The 17,221-nt window shown below is 45.2% G+C and overlaps 1 protein-coding gene across 1 annotated transcript in view; it reads right to left on the bottom strand.

Moving 5' to 3' along the window:
* Positions 1-16,914, bottom strand: part of LOC124777556 — an 82,837-nt gene extending 65,923 nt beyond the window's left edge. Inside the window, exon 1 of the mRNA XM_047253011.1 lies at positions 16,881-16,914. The gene's annotated coding sequence lies outside the window, so the exon portion shown is untranslated. The remainder of the gene's footprint in view (positions 1-16,880) is intronic.
* Between the last annotated feature and the right edge of the window lie 307 nt (positions 16,915-17,221).

Here is a 17,221-nt window from a genome sequence, read left to right as displayed (position 1 = left end):
GCATGGACAGCACTGTCGCTACAAGCTAGAGGAGAGTAAGAATGCGCCGACTGACGTAGAAAACTTTTTGGTAGAGATCGAGGTCCTATACCTCACGTTTTACCTACGTAGATGGTTTTTATATTTTGCACCTAATGCGCCACTTCATCCTTATCATATACTAGGGCAGGCAGTAAAGAACATCCCCAGATTTTTCTGGATGTGTACTTGCAAACTATGGTGTTGTGGTTCTTGAGAATGGGTGAGATTCCGGATTTGTGGATATTCAAGAGTGTCCCGCTGTACTGTTTGTAGTCAGACAGAATCTGTTGGGTGTGCGGCGTGTCTCTGTCATCTTGGAGTATCGGGGTGTGTCTGTCTGTGTAGATCGGACAACTGTTTTCAGTCCATATAGACTGATGGCCGATAGAGTGTGATGGATTTGTACGAAGGATTCTTTGGCGATCGAGGACAAACCAGCACATAAACGGAGACCTTGTCGAAGTTGTCTTTGCAAATAGATGGGTTCCGGTCGCTTTTCAGTTATTTTTAATGTCGATCATATGACAGTGAGAACCAAGAGCATACATCGTGTGCAATTGATAACCATATTCTGTCCGGCAACACAGTCTTTCGAGGTCTAAAAATGCGATGTCAGTTGATGCTTACGTGATCATTTAAATCGGATCATTATTGATCTGCTGTCAGTGGTGCTATTTTAGTGCGATCCAGGGATAGGCGTTAAAGAGGTTCCAATCTGTCGTTAAGAGCATGCGTCGGGAAGTAGAGTGTAATAACGAGATTCGATGGTCACGGCTTTCGTCGTTTGGGACTGAGTACTGTGATTCCCTGAGTGAAATCCGCCGGGACGGTCGCAACTTAAAGCACTTCGTTATTTCTGTGAAAATGTCGCCGAAAAGACGCTAGTGCCGGCCGGAGTGGCCGTGCGGTTCTAGGCGCTACAGTCTGGAATGGCGCGACCGATACGGTCGCAGGTTCGAATCCTGCCTCGGCCATGGATGTGTGTGGTGTCCTTCGTTAGGTTTAAGTAGTTCTAAGTTCTAGGGGACTGATGACCTCAGCAGTTAAGTCCCATAGTGCTCAGAGCCATTTGAACCATTTGAACCAAAAGACGCTAGTAACGCCCAGAAGAATTTACCGGAAGGCCATCCGCGCCAGGAACTTGCACTGTGATGCAGTTTTTAAAGCTGAATGCACTTCCACCACTGTTCATATTGCAGTTCAGGTCTCTTTTATTATTCGGTGGTTTTTGTGAACTGATCAGGTGTGTCTAGATATGGTTCGATGTTTGTGATGTCCGTGATTCCTTTAGAATGTATTGCCTACTGCATTGTGTGCCCATATAATCGTGTATTCTGGTGGTTAACTGACAGCGGTCCCGCAGCCACTCTTGAATTACGTGGTAAAGGGATGAGGCGGTATACATACGGTCGGCATAGCCCCTAACACTGACTTTGGAACTGACAGAAGTCTAACGTACTGTACTCGTGATTTCTGCTTCAATCCGTTTGATTGCGCTATTTTTGGAGAACGCACAAAGCCAGAATATTGTTGCTGCAGCGTTAGTAAGTAGTACTCTTTAGTCGTCTTACTCCACATTGCTCGTTTAACTGCATACATTTCTAAGTAGTCTCTCAGTTTCATCTTAGTAAGTATGGTCCACCAAAATATGCGTCACTGAAATTTTGATCGCACAGCCAACGTCAATTGATAAGTTTGGTCTGTGTGCTCTAGAAGGCTACAACTCAGTTGCCAGAATCTTCTGTCCACATACATTTTCTGATGCAGGTTTCATACCGGTGTGTGGAAACCTGTGCGATCTGAAAAACTGACAAGCCACATCGCGACGATATTTGGTGGTAGTTTTCTTTATGCGTAGAATCTGTCGAAACGGCTGACTGAAGTCACTGTGACGTACTCATATGAGTAGGCTACGATAGTCGGTTTCAGTCGCTGCCAAATATCTTTGGGCGATATTTGAATTACTAATGTGTGAAGTTGTCCCGAATAAATGTAAAATGATGTTTGCTCGTCTTTAGATATGACACAACTGAAATCTCCTCCCAGAATTACACTCAAAGGGTGAAAAGCAGTGCTGTATAGCCGTAACAGAAACCATATATTTCCACTTTGTGATTCGTTTCCAAACGCCGGCCTTTGTGGCCGAGAGGATCTAGGCGCTTCAGTCTGGAACCGCGCGACCGCTACGGTCGCAGCTCCGAATCCTGCCTCGGGCATGGATGTGTGTGATGTCCTTAGGTTAGTTAGGTTTAAGTAGTTCTAAGTTCTAGGGGACTGATGACCTCAGATGTTAAGTCACACAGTGCTCAGAGACATTTGAACCATTTTTTTTCCGTTTCCAAACAAGCATAAATATTCTCAACTTCAGGTCGTATAGCCGAATGAATGTACCTCTCTCAGAGGGGAGTAGGGTCTGCAGGGTACATGGGATTCGATGCTTGAGCGTGACCATAGTTCCTGCAACAGATAATTTGCTATTAGAGGCTTCCTGAAGAAAGGTAACGTCTAGATCAGCAGCATAAAAATATCGGTGGAAAGTTAACACATTGGTATCAGACGCTATTCGGTTGAGATTTAAGGTTGCAAATTTGTAACTTTGCGTTTGGAGACTCTGCCAGTCCTCGGTATCAGCGCAAGAAATGTGGTCTGATGTTCGACACTGGCTGACCTCCATCGGTTCTGTGTTCTCCTACTGCGATGTATCAGTTGCACTGCAGCTGGAGACGCTGTGACATTCCTCATCCTCTTTGCTTCGAGTTTGCACTCCATTGTATATATTGAAATGGATATTTCTCACAGCTTTGCTTCCAGCAGTGCCTTAACAGTAGTTCTACTGTGCGCGTTTCGGATTTAGTGTCTCTGGAAGAAACAATATTGCGCATTCCTTGCTTAGCCACAACCTGAGAGATCTTTCTCAGAATGAATTTTCTCTCTTTAGTGAAGTATGTGCTGATCAGAAACTTCATGGCAGATTAAAGCTGTGTGGCAGACCAGAAGGCGAATCTGTGAGCATTCCTTGTTTTTGCACAAGTGCTCCAACCGTATTAATATACTAAGTAGTTTCAAATCAGTGCATACTCTCCTGTAGAGTAGAAATTACTTCTGTAAACAATCCCCCAGGCTGTGGCGAAACCGTATCTCCACAATATCCTTTCTTCCAGCAGTGCTAATGCCACAAGGTATAATGGAGAACTTTTTTGAAATTTGGAATGTAGAAGATGAGGTACTGTCGGAAGTAAAACTGTGAGGAGGGTCGTTACTTGTGCTTTGGCAAAGCACTTGCCTACGAAATGCAAAGTTTCCAGCTTCGAGTCTTGGTATGGCACGCAGTTTTAATCATTCACGAAGTTTCAAAACAGTGCACACTGTGCTGCGAAGTCAAAATTCATTCTGGAAATGTGTGAAACTTGTTTAAAGAGTAATAAGATAATAGCGCCGCTAAGTAGTTCGGCCGTCACAAGATGAAGTTCCTCAAACATATAGTTAACTTACTAAATTTAGGCAACTCAGGTACGTTTGACGTGCGCTGGAAGCCGTTCGGTCTTTTGGTGCTGTAGCGATCAGATAACCAAGCAAAAATATTCAGACTTCGGCTACGCACACGAAAGTCGAAAAATTGGATGCACTTTTTTGTGACTAATTAGTTATTAGTGATAATGATAACAAGCGCTCAAAATGTTGACCTTGAGCTATAAAGCGATTCCATATAGACCGTACTGCCGTTTGACTTTCATCTGAACTTACTGCAGCACAGTCTAGAGCTGTACGGCATTTCATGTCTTCGGGAGTAGTCGGTGCTTTCTTGTAGCCCCATTGTTTTATTTTCCCCTAGATATGTGTACAGATAGATTAAGTCTGGTCAGAATTCAGGCCATTTCATATTTCCCAAATGAAAAAAATCCAAGAATCTCCAAATGTTTTGTTAACACAGTCTCCATTTATCTGTGCTGAATGGGCGGAAAATCCGTTACGTTGGTACCACGGGGATTGCTTTAGGTCAATTGGGATGTCTTCCAATAACTGATAACTGCAGCAGTATATCTGTTGGGAACTGCAGGTAACTGTCGTTATTAAAAGCCCTGTCAATAAGACGGAGATTAATGATGCGATTCTTGAAATGCTTGCATCCCACGTTGTTCGTCCTCTTGTCTCAGCCAGCGTGGACTTCCAACTGACCAACAATGTGTTTTGCGAAGATCAGTTTGCTCATCGTTTTTAAACGACACTTCTGCAGCTGCATTTACATGTGCACCTACATCTATACTCTGCAAACTACCGTTAACTGCATAACAGAGTGTGCACCCCATTATATCAGTTATTAGGGCCCTTTCCCTTCCCATTCACTTATGGAGAGCGCGAAGAATGATTGTTTGAATGGCTTTGTGCGAGCTATAGTTAATCTAATATTTTCTGACGATACCTACGTGAGCGACATGTAGGGTATAGTATCATGTTTCTAGAGTCATCAATTACAGTTGGGTCTAGAAATGTTGTGAGTAGACTTTCTTGAAGTATAACTTCGTAAGTTCCCGCGGCCAGTCAGTCAACATAAAAGTTTTCTGTGTGTGGTACGGCATCATATTTTATAAAACTAGTTCTGGAGAAAACCGTTTCGGCCACTGTTGCAGCGCCCTACTTCTCGGTCTTCTGGTGCGTTCTGTCGTTTTCTTGGAGTAGTTAATGTCATCCATAAACAAAATTTTACATAGAAACGGCGCATCACCTTGCAGTTTTCTTTAACATCATTCGCAGAACTGTAACTAACTGTGAATGCCACTGTTACGAAGTTGTTAATGCAGAAAAATGTGGAAAGGATGAAGTTTGTTCTACCGTAGTATTCGCATGTCTTTCCTTTGTGGGTCCCACGTCGCACGTTCAAGCTTCTTCGAAGCGACATTTCGAATAAACATTACCGCTGCTTAAACATCAATAGCATTTCTTTCGTCCGTTACTATTCTTTTACGTTGGTTTATTTTATTCTCCACACTTCCAGTTCATCGAGCTTTTTTTATAATTGTCGCAAAGACAGAATAAAGACAAATCATCATTGTTTGACACGACCAGGATATCTTTCAGCATACAACCGCACCACTGTTTTATGTAGAGACTTCGAAAAGTGAGTTATTCATTGTTATTCCAGGCCAAGTAAATTATACTCAATGAGGCATCACATATCATTGCGACACTGTTTTTCAACATTAATCAATAATTGTCTGTAAACCACAGTCCGAATGTTCTACCAATCTTTAAATTCCTCGACGAGAGTAATTAGGTCCTTGGTCGAGCCTTTAAGAACTGCTGTAATCGAGCTCATCTTTACAAAATGTCTTTCCCGCTCCAGATGTTCTTTCAGTTTGCAGAAAAGAATGGAATCTGGACATCGCCATTCACCACACCTAAGTCTATGAGGAGTGGGTCAAATTGTTGTCACCAGTTCACTACGGCTTAACTCGATATTGCATTTGGTCCAGATACCATCAGAACTTCACGATCAGTCTGTGCGCAATTTAAACTTTTGCCCACAGGAATCGTGGTGTTCTACGTATTTCAGCACTGGAGTACGTTTCCAGTCGCTGCGCCATTTCACTCGCACACTGTGTTGCACCTGTTGTTCACACCTCAGCAGAACTCTGTCTGCAGGAAACCCAGAACATGTATTCTCTTCTGACAATGCCCCAGTCTCATTGCGTAATGGGCTTAGCGTGGGATGAAACGTATAACTTACTTTCAAACGTCCCTATGACATATTTAGGCGATATTTGGCATAATCGTGAACCATATCCATGTGAAAGCCCATGAAGCGGTTCACACTGAGGAAGAGAAAGTTAGCTCGTATACTCTAGGGCGGCAGCCATAGGACGCAGATATCTGTATAGCTTTGCCCGACGCAACAGGGCGTGCTGGTCAGTCCACGCAGCTCCTACAGTACGACACACGGGAAGCGCAGTTTCAAATCATTCAGTTTGTTTAAAACAATTGTTTTTGCTGATGAAGCAAACTTAAATCCCTTTTACTACTTTTATTTTCCGCTTAAAAATCCAAAAATAGTGTTTTGGGATTCGTTTGTGCGTGGTCTCCACTGTATACTGATTTGCATTGTATTCTGAAGAAACTATTGCCTTAGCAGCACGCCGATGTTGCATCGTTTTTTTTTTCCTTTATTGTAATATCATTCCTCTGCCCATATGGGCAGGGGAGGGCTGTCAGTGGCACAGTCCACTGCTCTTCAGCCAAATGGCTTTAACAAAAATACAAGGGGAACTCTTACATAAAAAATAGGGATAAAATGGGGACACAAAATACAGTAAATGGAGATGATAGGAGTTAAAACATACACTAATACGGGATCTTGGGGGACAATTAAAAAGTCGACATAAAGTTAAAAGAACACAGCTGTCAATTCGTTGTGAACTTAAAATCGATGGAGTCAAACATAAGAGTCAGCCACAGTATAAAAATCACACAGAGCGAGACACTTAAAAAACAAAACCATTGGAAACGATAGAACACTCAAATACAATAAAAACCGCTGGTAGGGCACTGCTGAAGGACTAGAGGTAGGAGGAGAAAAGAGGGGAGGGGGGGATGGGGGTGGGAGGAAGAGGAAAAGGGAGGACAGGGGACGCACCAAGACGCAGGAAATGGGCCAGGCAGGAAATGAAGAGGGAAGACAAGGCAGGAGGGAGTGCAGAGACGCTGAAGGGGAGCACAGGAGAGGGAGGGGTGTGGAAGGGGAAAAGCCACTCAGGAGAAGGGAGGGCGAGGAGAAGGAGCCCTGAGGAGGAGGCAGGAGGATGGCGGGGTTTGAGTAGGTAGGAAGGGTAGACGCCAGCAGGGTAGATGCTGGAAGCTGCATTGGGAAAGGAGGTGGGGGGTGTAAAGATGGAGAGAGGGTGGGACACAATGGTAAAGGCGTGGCAATGCGCTGGGGGTGGAGAGGCAGGGAGACACCAGAGGGTGACGGGGATCGAGTTGGTGGACAATATACAGGGTGTGGATGTGATCAAACAAAAGGAGAAGGTGGAGAAAGAGGATGGGGTAATAGAGGATGCATGTGGGGGTCAGAAGGTAGATGTGGAAGGTGAGGTGGAGTGCATGGAGTTCAAGGATTTGGAGGGATTTGTAGAACCTGGGAGAGGTGGAAATCCAACTACGCTAGCATAACAAAGGGTGGGGCAGATCAAGGATTTGTAGGCGTGAAGAATGGTGGAAGGATGCAGTCCCCATGTCCAGCTGAACAGGAGTTTCAGGAGGCAGAGTCTGTAATGAGCTTTGTGTTGGCCTGTAAGGAGATGGGGAGTCCAGGTGAGGTCATGGGCGAGGGTGAGGCCAAAGAATTTGGGGTTAGGAGTGAGGTGGATAGGATGGCCATAAATGGTGAGGTAGAAATCATGGAGGCGAAAGGAGTGAGTGATGCTGCCTATGATGATCGCTTGGGTCTTGGAGGGGTTGATACGGAGGAACCACTTGTTGCACCAAGTGGTGAACTGGGCAACATGGGTTTGGAGGGAACGTTTCGGATGTTGAAGGGTAGGATAAAGGGCTAGGAAGGCGGTGTCATCAGCCAATTGGAAGAGATGAACAGGCAGGGGAGGTTTGGGCACATCAGCAGTGTACATAAGATAGAGAGGAAATGATGGAGCCTTTGGGCATGCCAGTGGAGGGACAGAAGGTGCGTGAGTTGGAATTGAGGATAGTGACACAGCATGGAAGACAGGAGAGGAAAGAAGCAATGAGACGGATGAAACTGATAGGGAGAGCATAGGTCTGGAGTTTAAAGAGGAGGCTAGAATACCAGACACAGTCATAGACGTTCTGGAGGTCAAGGGGAACATAGATAGTGGAGCAATGGGAGTTAAATTGGAGGGAAAACTGATTGGTAAGTTAAGGAGCTGACCATTGGTTGAGAAGGAAGGCTGGATGCCACACTGGATAGTGAGAAGCAGGTGGTGCTCGTTAAGGTGGCAGTGAATACGATAGGAGCACGAGATGAGGCAGATGGGATGATAGGAAGCGGTATCCGAGCGGGTTTATTGGGTTTAGGGAACAGCAGGACATGAGAAGTCTTCCACAGGTTGGAGTAAAAGCCAGTGGAGAGGAGGACATTGTCTAGGGTAGTAAGGACAGCCAGGGAGGACTAGAGGGATTCCTTCAGGTGGAGGTAGATGACCAAATCATGACCAGGGGCGGTGTTGCATTTTGAGGAGAGGACAAATGTGATGTCATGTGAAGTGATGGGAGTGTTGATGTCTTTGGGGGGTAACTGATCCAAGTACTAGAAGCTAGGGGCGAGTGGTCGTATAGAGGTATCAGTGCAGTCAAGGATGGTGGGGAAGAGGGAGTAATCAGGAATGGAGATGACCTCAGAGAGGTGGGAAGCAAAATGGTTAGCCTTACTGAGGTTATCAGGAAAGGGAGGATAGGGTAATATGGGGTAGGGTGGCTACCAGTAAGGTGGTGGAAGGCTGACCACTACTTGGACGAGTTGACAGGGAGGATGGAGTTGAGGTGCGTGCATGTCTGGTGCCAGTCCAGCGTTTCTTTGCTGTAAGGAGGTTCTGGATGCGTTGCTGTAGTTACCAGTGGCGGATGAGTGTATCCCGATCACGGGGGTGAAGGGAGGATCCTGCGGGATTCACAAAGAAGAAGGACAGCCTGTGGAGGAAGTGGAGGGCGGTGACGGTGGATGAGTTTGGTAGGGGCATGGGCCTTCACAGCATCAGTGATGGTCTTCTGAAGGAAGGAAGAAACATGGGTGATGTCAGGATGTCAGGAATTTGGAGGGGCAGCTGAGCAGGGGGCTGCAGTGGGGCCATGGAGACAGTGAGAAAGATGGGGAGCTGGTCACAACCAACAGGATCAAGGATGTCCATGGCGATGCGAACAAGGAGGTTAGGGGATGTGAGGATAACATTGGGGCTGGAGTTACTTTCAGGGCAGGTGTGTTGTTGGAGAGGAACAAGGTCACCATGGAGGATGGCAGGGAACTGATGCCACTGCCAAAGGGTGGCAGGGTCACGGCTGTGGATGTTGAGGTCGGCAGCAATCACATAGGTGGCGAAGGTATGGTCAACATGAGAAATGAAGTCTAGGGGAGAGGAGCTGCAGAACAGATACAGATAGTGGCAAAGGTGATGGTGAGGGAGGGAAAAAAGATGCTGAGGAGAAGGTGTTCAGTTGGGTCGTTGAGGAGGGGTTGTGGCCAGACAGGGAGATGCTTGAGGTGGCCAACATGGACCCCACCTCGGGCAATGGGAAGGGGATTTTCGGAGTGGTGAAGGAGATAGGGAGAGGAGTGGACAGCATGGTGAGGTTGGAGGAAGGTTTCATTAAGGATGGAGTCAACCTGGTGCTGGGATAGGGTATGCTTGAAGAGGTATTTGTTGGCAGGGAGGGAGCGAATCTTGATGTAGAGGAGGTGGTACTGGTGATGCTCCAGGAGGTGGGAGGGGGGAAGGAAGCAGGGTGAGGAGGGAGGGGCTTAAAGGAGGGTGTCGAGGCGGGCAAAGGCAAAGTGTGCCTGGTTGTGGGAGTAGTTGGTATAGGTATTTAAGTGGAAAACAGAGTGGGCGGCGAGGGAAATCTGCTGGAGGGTGTGGGGTCGCTGGAAGGGGTGGATGTTCTGTAGGACGATGGTTAGAAACTGTATGATGCCTTGTGCTGCAGGGGGAGGGTGGAGGGAATTGTTCAGGTGGATGGGCAGTTCGTTGGGGCGAACAGGGACAGTGAGCTAAGGGTTGGTGGGAGGGGGTTTTGCTTTGCATTTGGAGGAGAAGGTGGGGTGAGGTTTGTTGCAGGTGTTGCAGAAAGGGGGAGAGGCGAGGATAGGACACTGTTTAAGGAAGGGGGAGGCTTTACAATGGGGGCAGGTGAGGCGTTCTTGCAGTTTTGGGTGTGGTGGTTGTGTTGCATTGAATTCGCCCTGAAGTAACGAATTCATCACATAGATTTCCAGATCGAGAATGGTCTCGTAATTTCATTTGGATGATGGAAGAGATTTTTTCGAATCTGCTCACAATCATTGAAATTATACTTACTGACAGAGTAGAAACAGGAGACAATGCATAAAAAAAACAATATACAGGGTGAACCTTAAAAAACCGACAAAAAACAGGACTGGAAATGGAGGAAGGCAGGCCTATGAAAATGTGCCCAGAAATGCATCGTTGCCATGGTGGATGGCGCTGACGAATGAAAGTTCCTCTGACCACATGGCGTGTGTTCCTTGCAGCGTGCGTGATTATCGCAGCGTACTGTAAGCAGCATAATGGTCCAGTATCCGATCTGAGAACAAGTCGAGACGGTGTTTGTGTATAGCCAAGTAGCAGCAGAGAGGCAGTACGTCTATACTAAAACGAGTTCACTCACAGACACCAACCACATCACACAACACTTCATGACCTTTCTTGTGCGTTTGTGTGATGATGGGTCCTTTCAGACACACGACTGTGCGTACACCAGAACCGGAGGAACAGGTTCTACAGGATTCTGAGATGAACCCTAGTATAGTCTCCACACAATTGGTCGTCCAACATGGTGCTAGCCAAAGTATGATTATGTGTATCCTGTATGCGAGACGCTACTATCCTAATCGCCTGAAACGAATACAAGGATTACTGGCAGCGGATTTCCCTCTACAGGAAGGATTTTGTCGATGGGTTTGCACCAGACGATCACAATTATGGAATTTCTGTCATCAGTCTTCTTCACCGACGAAGCATTCTGCTGCTTACATTACGCTCCATCAATCATCTAGCCTAAAACACACAAGGAACACATGGAACGTTGTCAGAGTGACTCGTTCGCCCGCGCCATCCACCGTGGCAACAATGCATTTCTGGAAAGATGTTCATATCACCTTTTTCCCTCCATTTCCAGTCCGGAATCCGTCCGTGCAGTTGATCGGATTCATTAATGTTCACCCTGTACAAGTAAGAGGTCACTGAAAGCAGTTTGAGGTGAGACAATAGACCAGGGAACCACAAAGGTCACCACACTTATAACGGTTCTCGAGCAGGAGCACCAAGAGTTACGTAAGTCGATGGCTCACACGCCATTGGACACTCTTTTGCAGTGCCACTGTTCGGCACCCAAAGCATCGTAAGCAAACACAGATAAGATCTCCAGTGCACCCATTCGCGATTGCTTGCACACTCCGGAAGTTCGATGAGAAGAAACGCTTTTTTGGAGAAGTGCCAGAAAGCACTATTGCGAACGAAACATAAAAAGCTGTACTTCCCCCAGAAAGTGTCAGATACCATAGACGCTATCTCGAAAATAGAATAAGAATCCACAATTTTGGGATCCTGTAAAGACTTGTGTCAGTGCTGGACGTTGGCATTGCAAAACCAAATGTGTAAGGAACATAAGAAATTCCTTAATTAGCAAATATGAATGAACTAGAGGTTAGAGAGAGTAACTCGACTATACCGACGAGGACTCATCTCGCTAAACAGACAGAGATATGGAAAGAGAGTGTGATGTCTTGTTTCATGTTAAATGATAGGGCGCACATTACTGGTTATCCTCCTACATTTAAGAACGGACCAGGGGTGGTGAGCAGAGTTTTCTAAGATAAAATGCAGAAATGCGAGTTTTTCTTTTTAGGGAACACTCGGTACAAAGTTATTTCTTCTTATGATTTCTTCGGAGAGAACCTTTATTACCTCTTCCTACGCCTTCTTCTCTGAGAACTTGCACCGCCTGAATCCACGCCTGCTGGGCTGCCACGGCACCAGAACAGATGTATCGGGGGCTTAGAGATATTTCAGGCTGGTTCGCACTTCGCCGTTGGTGAAGGTCGTCGGTGTGCCACCAATGTCTGGTTCTGCAACCACTTCCACCTCCACCTACCATGGTGAGATCGAGACACAACCACAAGACAATATGTAGGGCCATTAAAGCCGTTTTGTAGAATATCATAACTTGAAGCTCCACCTTGGAGATTTGTATTCAGATTCAATGACCATCTTGCTTTCAGCTCTGACCACGGGTTCAATATAGTCCTCTTCTTTAGTACTGTCTTTTCTGCTAACGTCACGACAGTCATGGTACAACTTTACCATTGCAATTGTTTCATTTACACGATTATCGGAATCTTACCCCTGACCCTTGTATCAGATGTGGTAAGGTGTCAATAGAATGATGTTATCACTGCTTGCCGAATATTTTCTTTAACGGAATTGAAATCTGGTTTCAGAGGACAGAGCGGATCAGGTTGTAGAAAGGGGCCCAAATCAGCTGCTGCTAGTTGCACAAACATACAAACTTTATTAGCTAAAACACTTAATCACACATGCCCTTAAAAGAATTCAGAAACAATGCGGCTGAAGGCCAGAACACAAGTAATTAAAATTGCGTTAAGGAATACACGTGGATGAAGGCCTTAGTTACAAAAAGAAGAACTGAGGGCTTAAGGCCTGGATAACAAGATCTCCAGTAAGGAAATTTTGAAAGGTCTTAGACGAATACCTTCCAAATTTTAATTTAAGTAGGCTGAAGGCCTTAATCTTAAAATATTTCACATAAGGTTCGGCTGAAGGCCACATACTGAACATTAAAACAAACTAAATTAATACACAGCTGAAGGCCTCACACAATACTTGAGACAAAAAAAAATCGCAATCCCAAACAGCCGAACATTGGTACTCAGAAGTTTTCCAAGGGTCGGCTTTGGGAGGAACAGGTTAAGTGAGACAGGCAGCCAAGTATAACACTAAATATTAGGGTGACAGCACGACCTAGGGACAGCTGAAGAACCACCCAACAACCCAATCAATTCTCTTCCACCCAACCAGCGGCACGACAACCGGAAATATCAGCGAAGACGAAGATCGCAGCAGCACTACGTCTTGATAATTGGCGTCTAAACACAGTCAAGGTACAATATGTGGTGTCACCGCCAGACACCACACTTGCTAGGTGGTAGCCTTTAAATCGGCCGCGGTCAGTTAGTATACGTCGGACCCGCGTGTCACCACTATCAGTGATTGCAGACCGAGCGCCGCCACACGGCAGGTCTAGAGAGACTTCCTAGCACTCGCCCCAGTGAGATAACCGACTTTGCTAGCGATGGTTCACTGACAAAATATGCTCTCATTTGCCGAGACGATAGCATAGCCTTCATCTACGTCATTTGCTACGACCTAGCAAGGCGCCATTACCGGTTACTATTGATACTGTAAAACATGTACCGTCAAGAGTGACGTTCACCATTTACGGATTAAAGTTAAGTATTCCAACAGCTACGTCCTTTTTTGCTAAAGTCTAATTTCCTTGTCCTCTTCCAGACCTCACGCCAGCCTGCGTGAGCTAAAACGCGTGCCTTTCGGCTTCCTCTCATACCGGTGCTGGCTCTCCTGCCAACCCACAACACAATAACCACTCAAGGAAACAAAAATAGAGAACTACATCAAGCTGTCGAACTACACGCCATGATGGACAGCATCAACACAGCGAGGTAAACACACTGCCAGAAAACTACACTAACGACCAGGGTAGGTAACCGGATCGTTAATGCCCATAAGGCAGAAGATAAGGCTGGTGTACTTCACTAATAAGTTACAATCATTTCAATAGTTGAACACCATACAGGAAGATGGCTGCAAAATTTGTCGACTCCAGCACACCAACACGTTACTGCTTGTGGGAACGGCCCAGGAAGTAACAACCGGCAATGAACGAAGAGATGTTACAGCAGCTGACGTTTCGTAACAGGTTAATTGAATACTCAACTCCAGTATCCAGGTTGTGGGCAACGAACTTTGCAGCTCTGGCAGGTAGTGCCTCACAACTCCGGCCGTGCATGCACGCCGCCGGTGGTCCTGGCCTGACCACACGCCGTGGAGACTTCCTCGCTGCTCTGTCGCAACCGACCGACTGCCCACCCACACCACCACACGGAAAATACAGCGGTCACACCAAAGATGGTACAGCAGTACTAGAATCGATAAACGCTGCTGCTGCCATTGACGGAGGGAAGTGAACAACTCTTTCAGGCAGTGACTGAGGGAGCAATAAGGTGCCACTCAACGGTGAGAAAATGAGAAAAGAAAAAGGCGACGGCTCAGGAATTAACAGAATTGTGCTTCTGGTTTCATTTAGTAATCATTTAACTCCTAATTCATTATTTTGGAAGGTGATTTACTGACGTTTCTCAGATTCAGCGTCCAATTTTCACACCTCCGATTTTGAATCACGCAGCCGTAAGTTAACAGAACGTGCAACAGGCTGACATGTCTTCAGAAGGTAAAGTTAGACAGCCTTATGCGAAGCAACATGCTTCTCAGGCACTTCTGGATCCTCTCACTAATTGATCTCCCATTGGCCACATGATCTCACACGGACTGACTCATTTCTTCTTTTTCCAACTGTCTACTGCCCAGCCCTCAGGCACCACTGCTCGGCAGTTTTGTTCGTTGTCCCACATTCTACTCTCCTGGGCTCTGAGTTTCTTCTTTTATCTTGTCGTTGGTGGGCTCAGTTTGCTATTTCATCCAATGAATTATCGACACAGCTAATCATAGCTAACCGTCTTTGTACACGGCGACAAATTTCTACTGCTGCGAATCGAAAATTCCATTGGTGGCCACTGCGGAAGTCATGTAGCATGAGAACTTCACTGGTTCTCTAGCCGACTGCTTGAAGTGCTTTCATCAGTTGGTAAGGAGGCTGCAACCTAACAACAAATCCGCTTGTTTGCAATGGGAAAGCCTTCTCTCCACTCAAGTGTCTCCAGGCGTTTGTGATAATACTCCGCTGTCAGAAAGCTTTTAAGAACGAAGGAAACACTTCCTTAAATTTTACTTGCCTGGTTCTTGGGAAAGCCTCACGCCCAGGTACAGTCGGAACCGAGCCCTTTCGACCTGACCGCCTGCCGGCGAAGTGTTACAACTTACAGCAAGAAAGGTTATTTACGTTGACATTCCCATTTTGTCAAATATATGTTGCTTTCGGTTCCAAGTATCTTCATCACTCTATTCTCTACCATACAGTCTTCGAAATGGCACTCCCAAGTAGGTGTGCCACTTAATAAAAGTTTGCCTCCTGACAGAACCAAATAATTTTCTTTCTGTTTATGATGATCGCTGTTCTAATGAGCAGTACATCAGAAATATCTGGTAACTATCAAACTACGGCTGGTAGCAAAATTAAGGAACTACGGCTGATCTTACATGCTGTAACTGTAAAGAAGAGTATATAAATGTGAAAATTTGATTTCATCGCTTTGTGGTTACAAAAACTTGAATAATCAATACAGGCATGCACAATGAAAACTTGTTTTGTTTTATTAAGATAACGAAATCTCAAATACTAAATTACAATTTGTGTACTGTAGCACTGTGATAACAATGCTGGTTTCGCAATCATTTTAGAGGGCCTGCTGAAATGTAACGGCTCTGAGTTCTTTTGTGTGAAAACTTTTAAACTTTTCAAATACAACAAACTTTATAAACATTCTAGCTTTATTCTTCATGTCTACATATTTATTGCTCAACATAATCACTGTGGCGACGAACGCACGTCTCACAAGAGAGACCACTCTGGTGATATCGTCACTGCGGACTGTTTGTTGATCAAGCGACAACCACACCACTGCTTTGCGACGGATCATCACTGTGGCAGTGAAGACCTCGAAATGGGCTTTAAATTCTGGAAAAGTTCCAAATCCGATGGGGCCAAGTTGGGAGTGCACGGAGGATGATCGATGACAGTGTTGTTGCAGATGTCGCACCGGTCGCGTATGGTCTGACATTGTCATTCTGAAGGAGAGAGTGCTCCATTTGTGGACGCACACTTCGAATTCGAAACTCCATCACAGCACGATATTTCTCAGACACCGACAAGTTACGTAGTACACCGCCAGGTTACACGCTACAATTGGGGGCCCCCCTGTGTCAGAGGGCTGCCAATATGTAGGCACGACGAATGCTGGTGTTCAATGTTAATAACGTTTGTTTCATTCAAAAGTTTTAAGTTTTCACATCATACCAATGCAGAAAAATGGATACACAAAAATTTATTTTTATTGTTGCAATTTATCTATCAAATAAGTAAATTCACTCAACATGGCAGCTATTTTCAGTTTCATTATCAGTGTGTTTATTATTTAAGATTGCCTATAATTCACAGTCTCTCTGAAAATTTAGAGAAACGTTCAAAAAATAATGAGCTGTGTTTTTCTGATATTACATTAATAGTAATTGCTTTTTAATTTTAAAGTTTTTAATGTGATATGTTGATTCTTGTGGAATGTAATGTGTTGATAGCTCGAACTTTATTAAAAATGAGCCTTTACTACTTTCTACGAAATTTACGCATTTTTAAATCTGATAGGTTTCGTGAAGAATGGCATATGATAAGAACCACAAAATTAAAACAATTTTTAGATTGTCTCTACAATTTTGCTTATTTAATTGTTTACAGATGCTTTAGAGGGAGCACTGGCTCAAACTACACTAATCCCAGTTTAGTCATCGGTTAGTTCCTTATGTCTTGGAAAAACTATGGTAGCATGTCGAAATTTGAATTTCTAGCCCAGACAGGGAATGAATATGGGTTACCTGGAAGTAGGCAGAAGTGAAAGCGGCTCGTCGTAGGCTACATGGAACTGAAGCTAAAACGCTTGCCGAGTTCCTTCACCATCTTAGACAGTTGGCCTCCCTCTAAAACTTCTAATAGAATCACTGTTATCACCAAAGCAGCCGACTGATTCTTAGAAAGAATGAATACCAGATACAGATCAACAATGGAAGAACTGTTATCGTTTCCTTGTGCCAGCCGTACCCACATGAAGATATATTGAGAAATACTGTCACTAAGACATATGAAAGCTCTTTAACATTGGGTGAAAAACTTACCACTCGACGTCAGGATGTGTTGGAGTGCTTCGCTCGCGAGCCACAGGCTAAGTCAGTCAGCAGTCGTCGGAACTCGGTGGTATCGTCGTTGTTGATAAGGCAAGTGGCCTGTTGCGTAAGGGCAGTAGACTGCATTCGACCTAGCGGGCTGGGCGTTGTAATTCCTTCATTGTCTATTCAGGGAGAGACTGTGGCCTGTTTTACTTTCAGTTTCATTAGAACTGTGCAGATTGACAACCATACGTTAGTTTCTGTTAACATGGATATTGGGACGTCAAATAACGGCACGAATGTCAAGACGATGTGAAGATTTTACGTGCACGACACGGTAGTGTTTCCCT

The sequence above is a fragment of the Schistocerca piceifrons genome, chromosome 2, assembly GCF_021461385.2.
Source record: "Schistocerca piceifrons isolate TAMUIC-IGC-003096 chromosome 2, iqSchPice1.1, whole genome shotgun sequence".
NCBI classification, from domain to species: domain Eukaryota; kingdom Metazoa; phylum Arthropoda; class Insecta; order Orthoptera; family Acrididae; genus Schistocerca; species Schistocerca piceifrons.
This window is presented reverse-complemented; position numbering and strand designations above follow the sequence as displayed.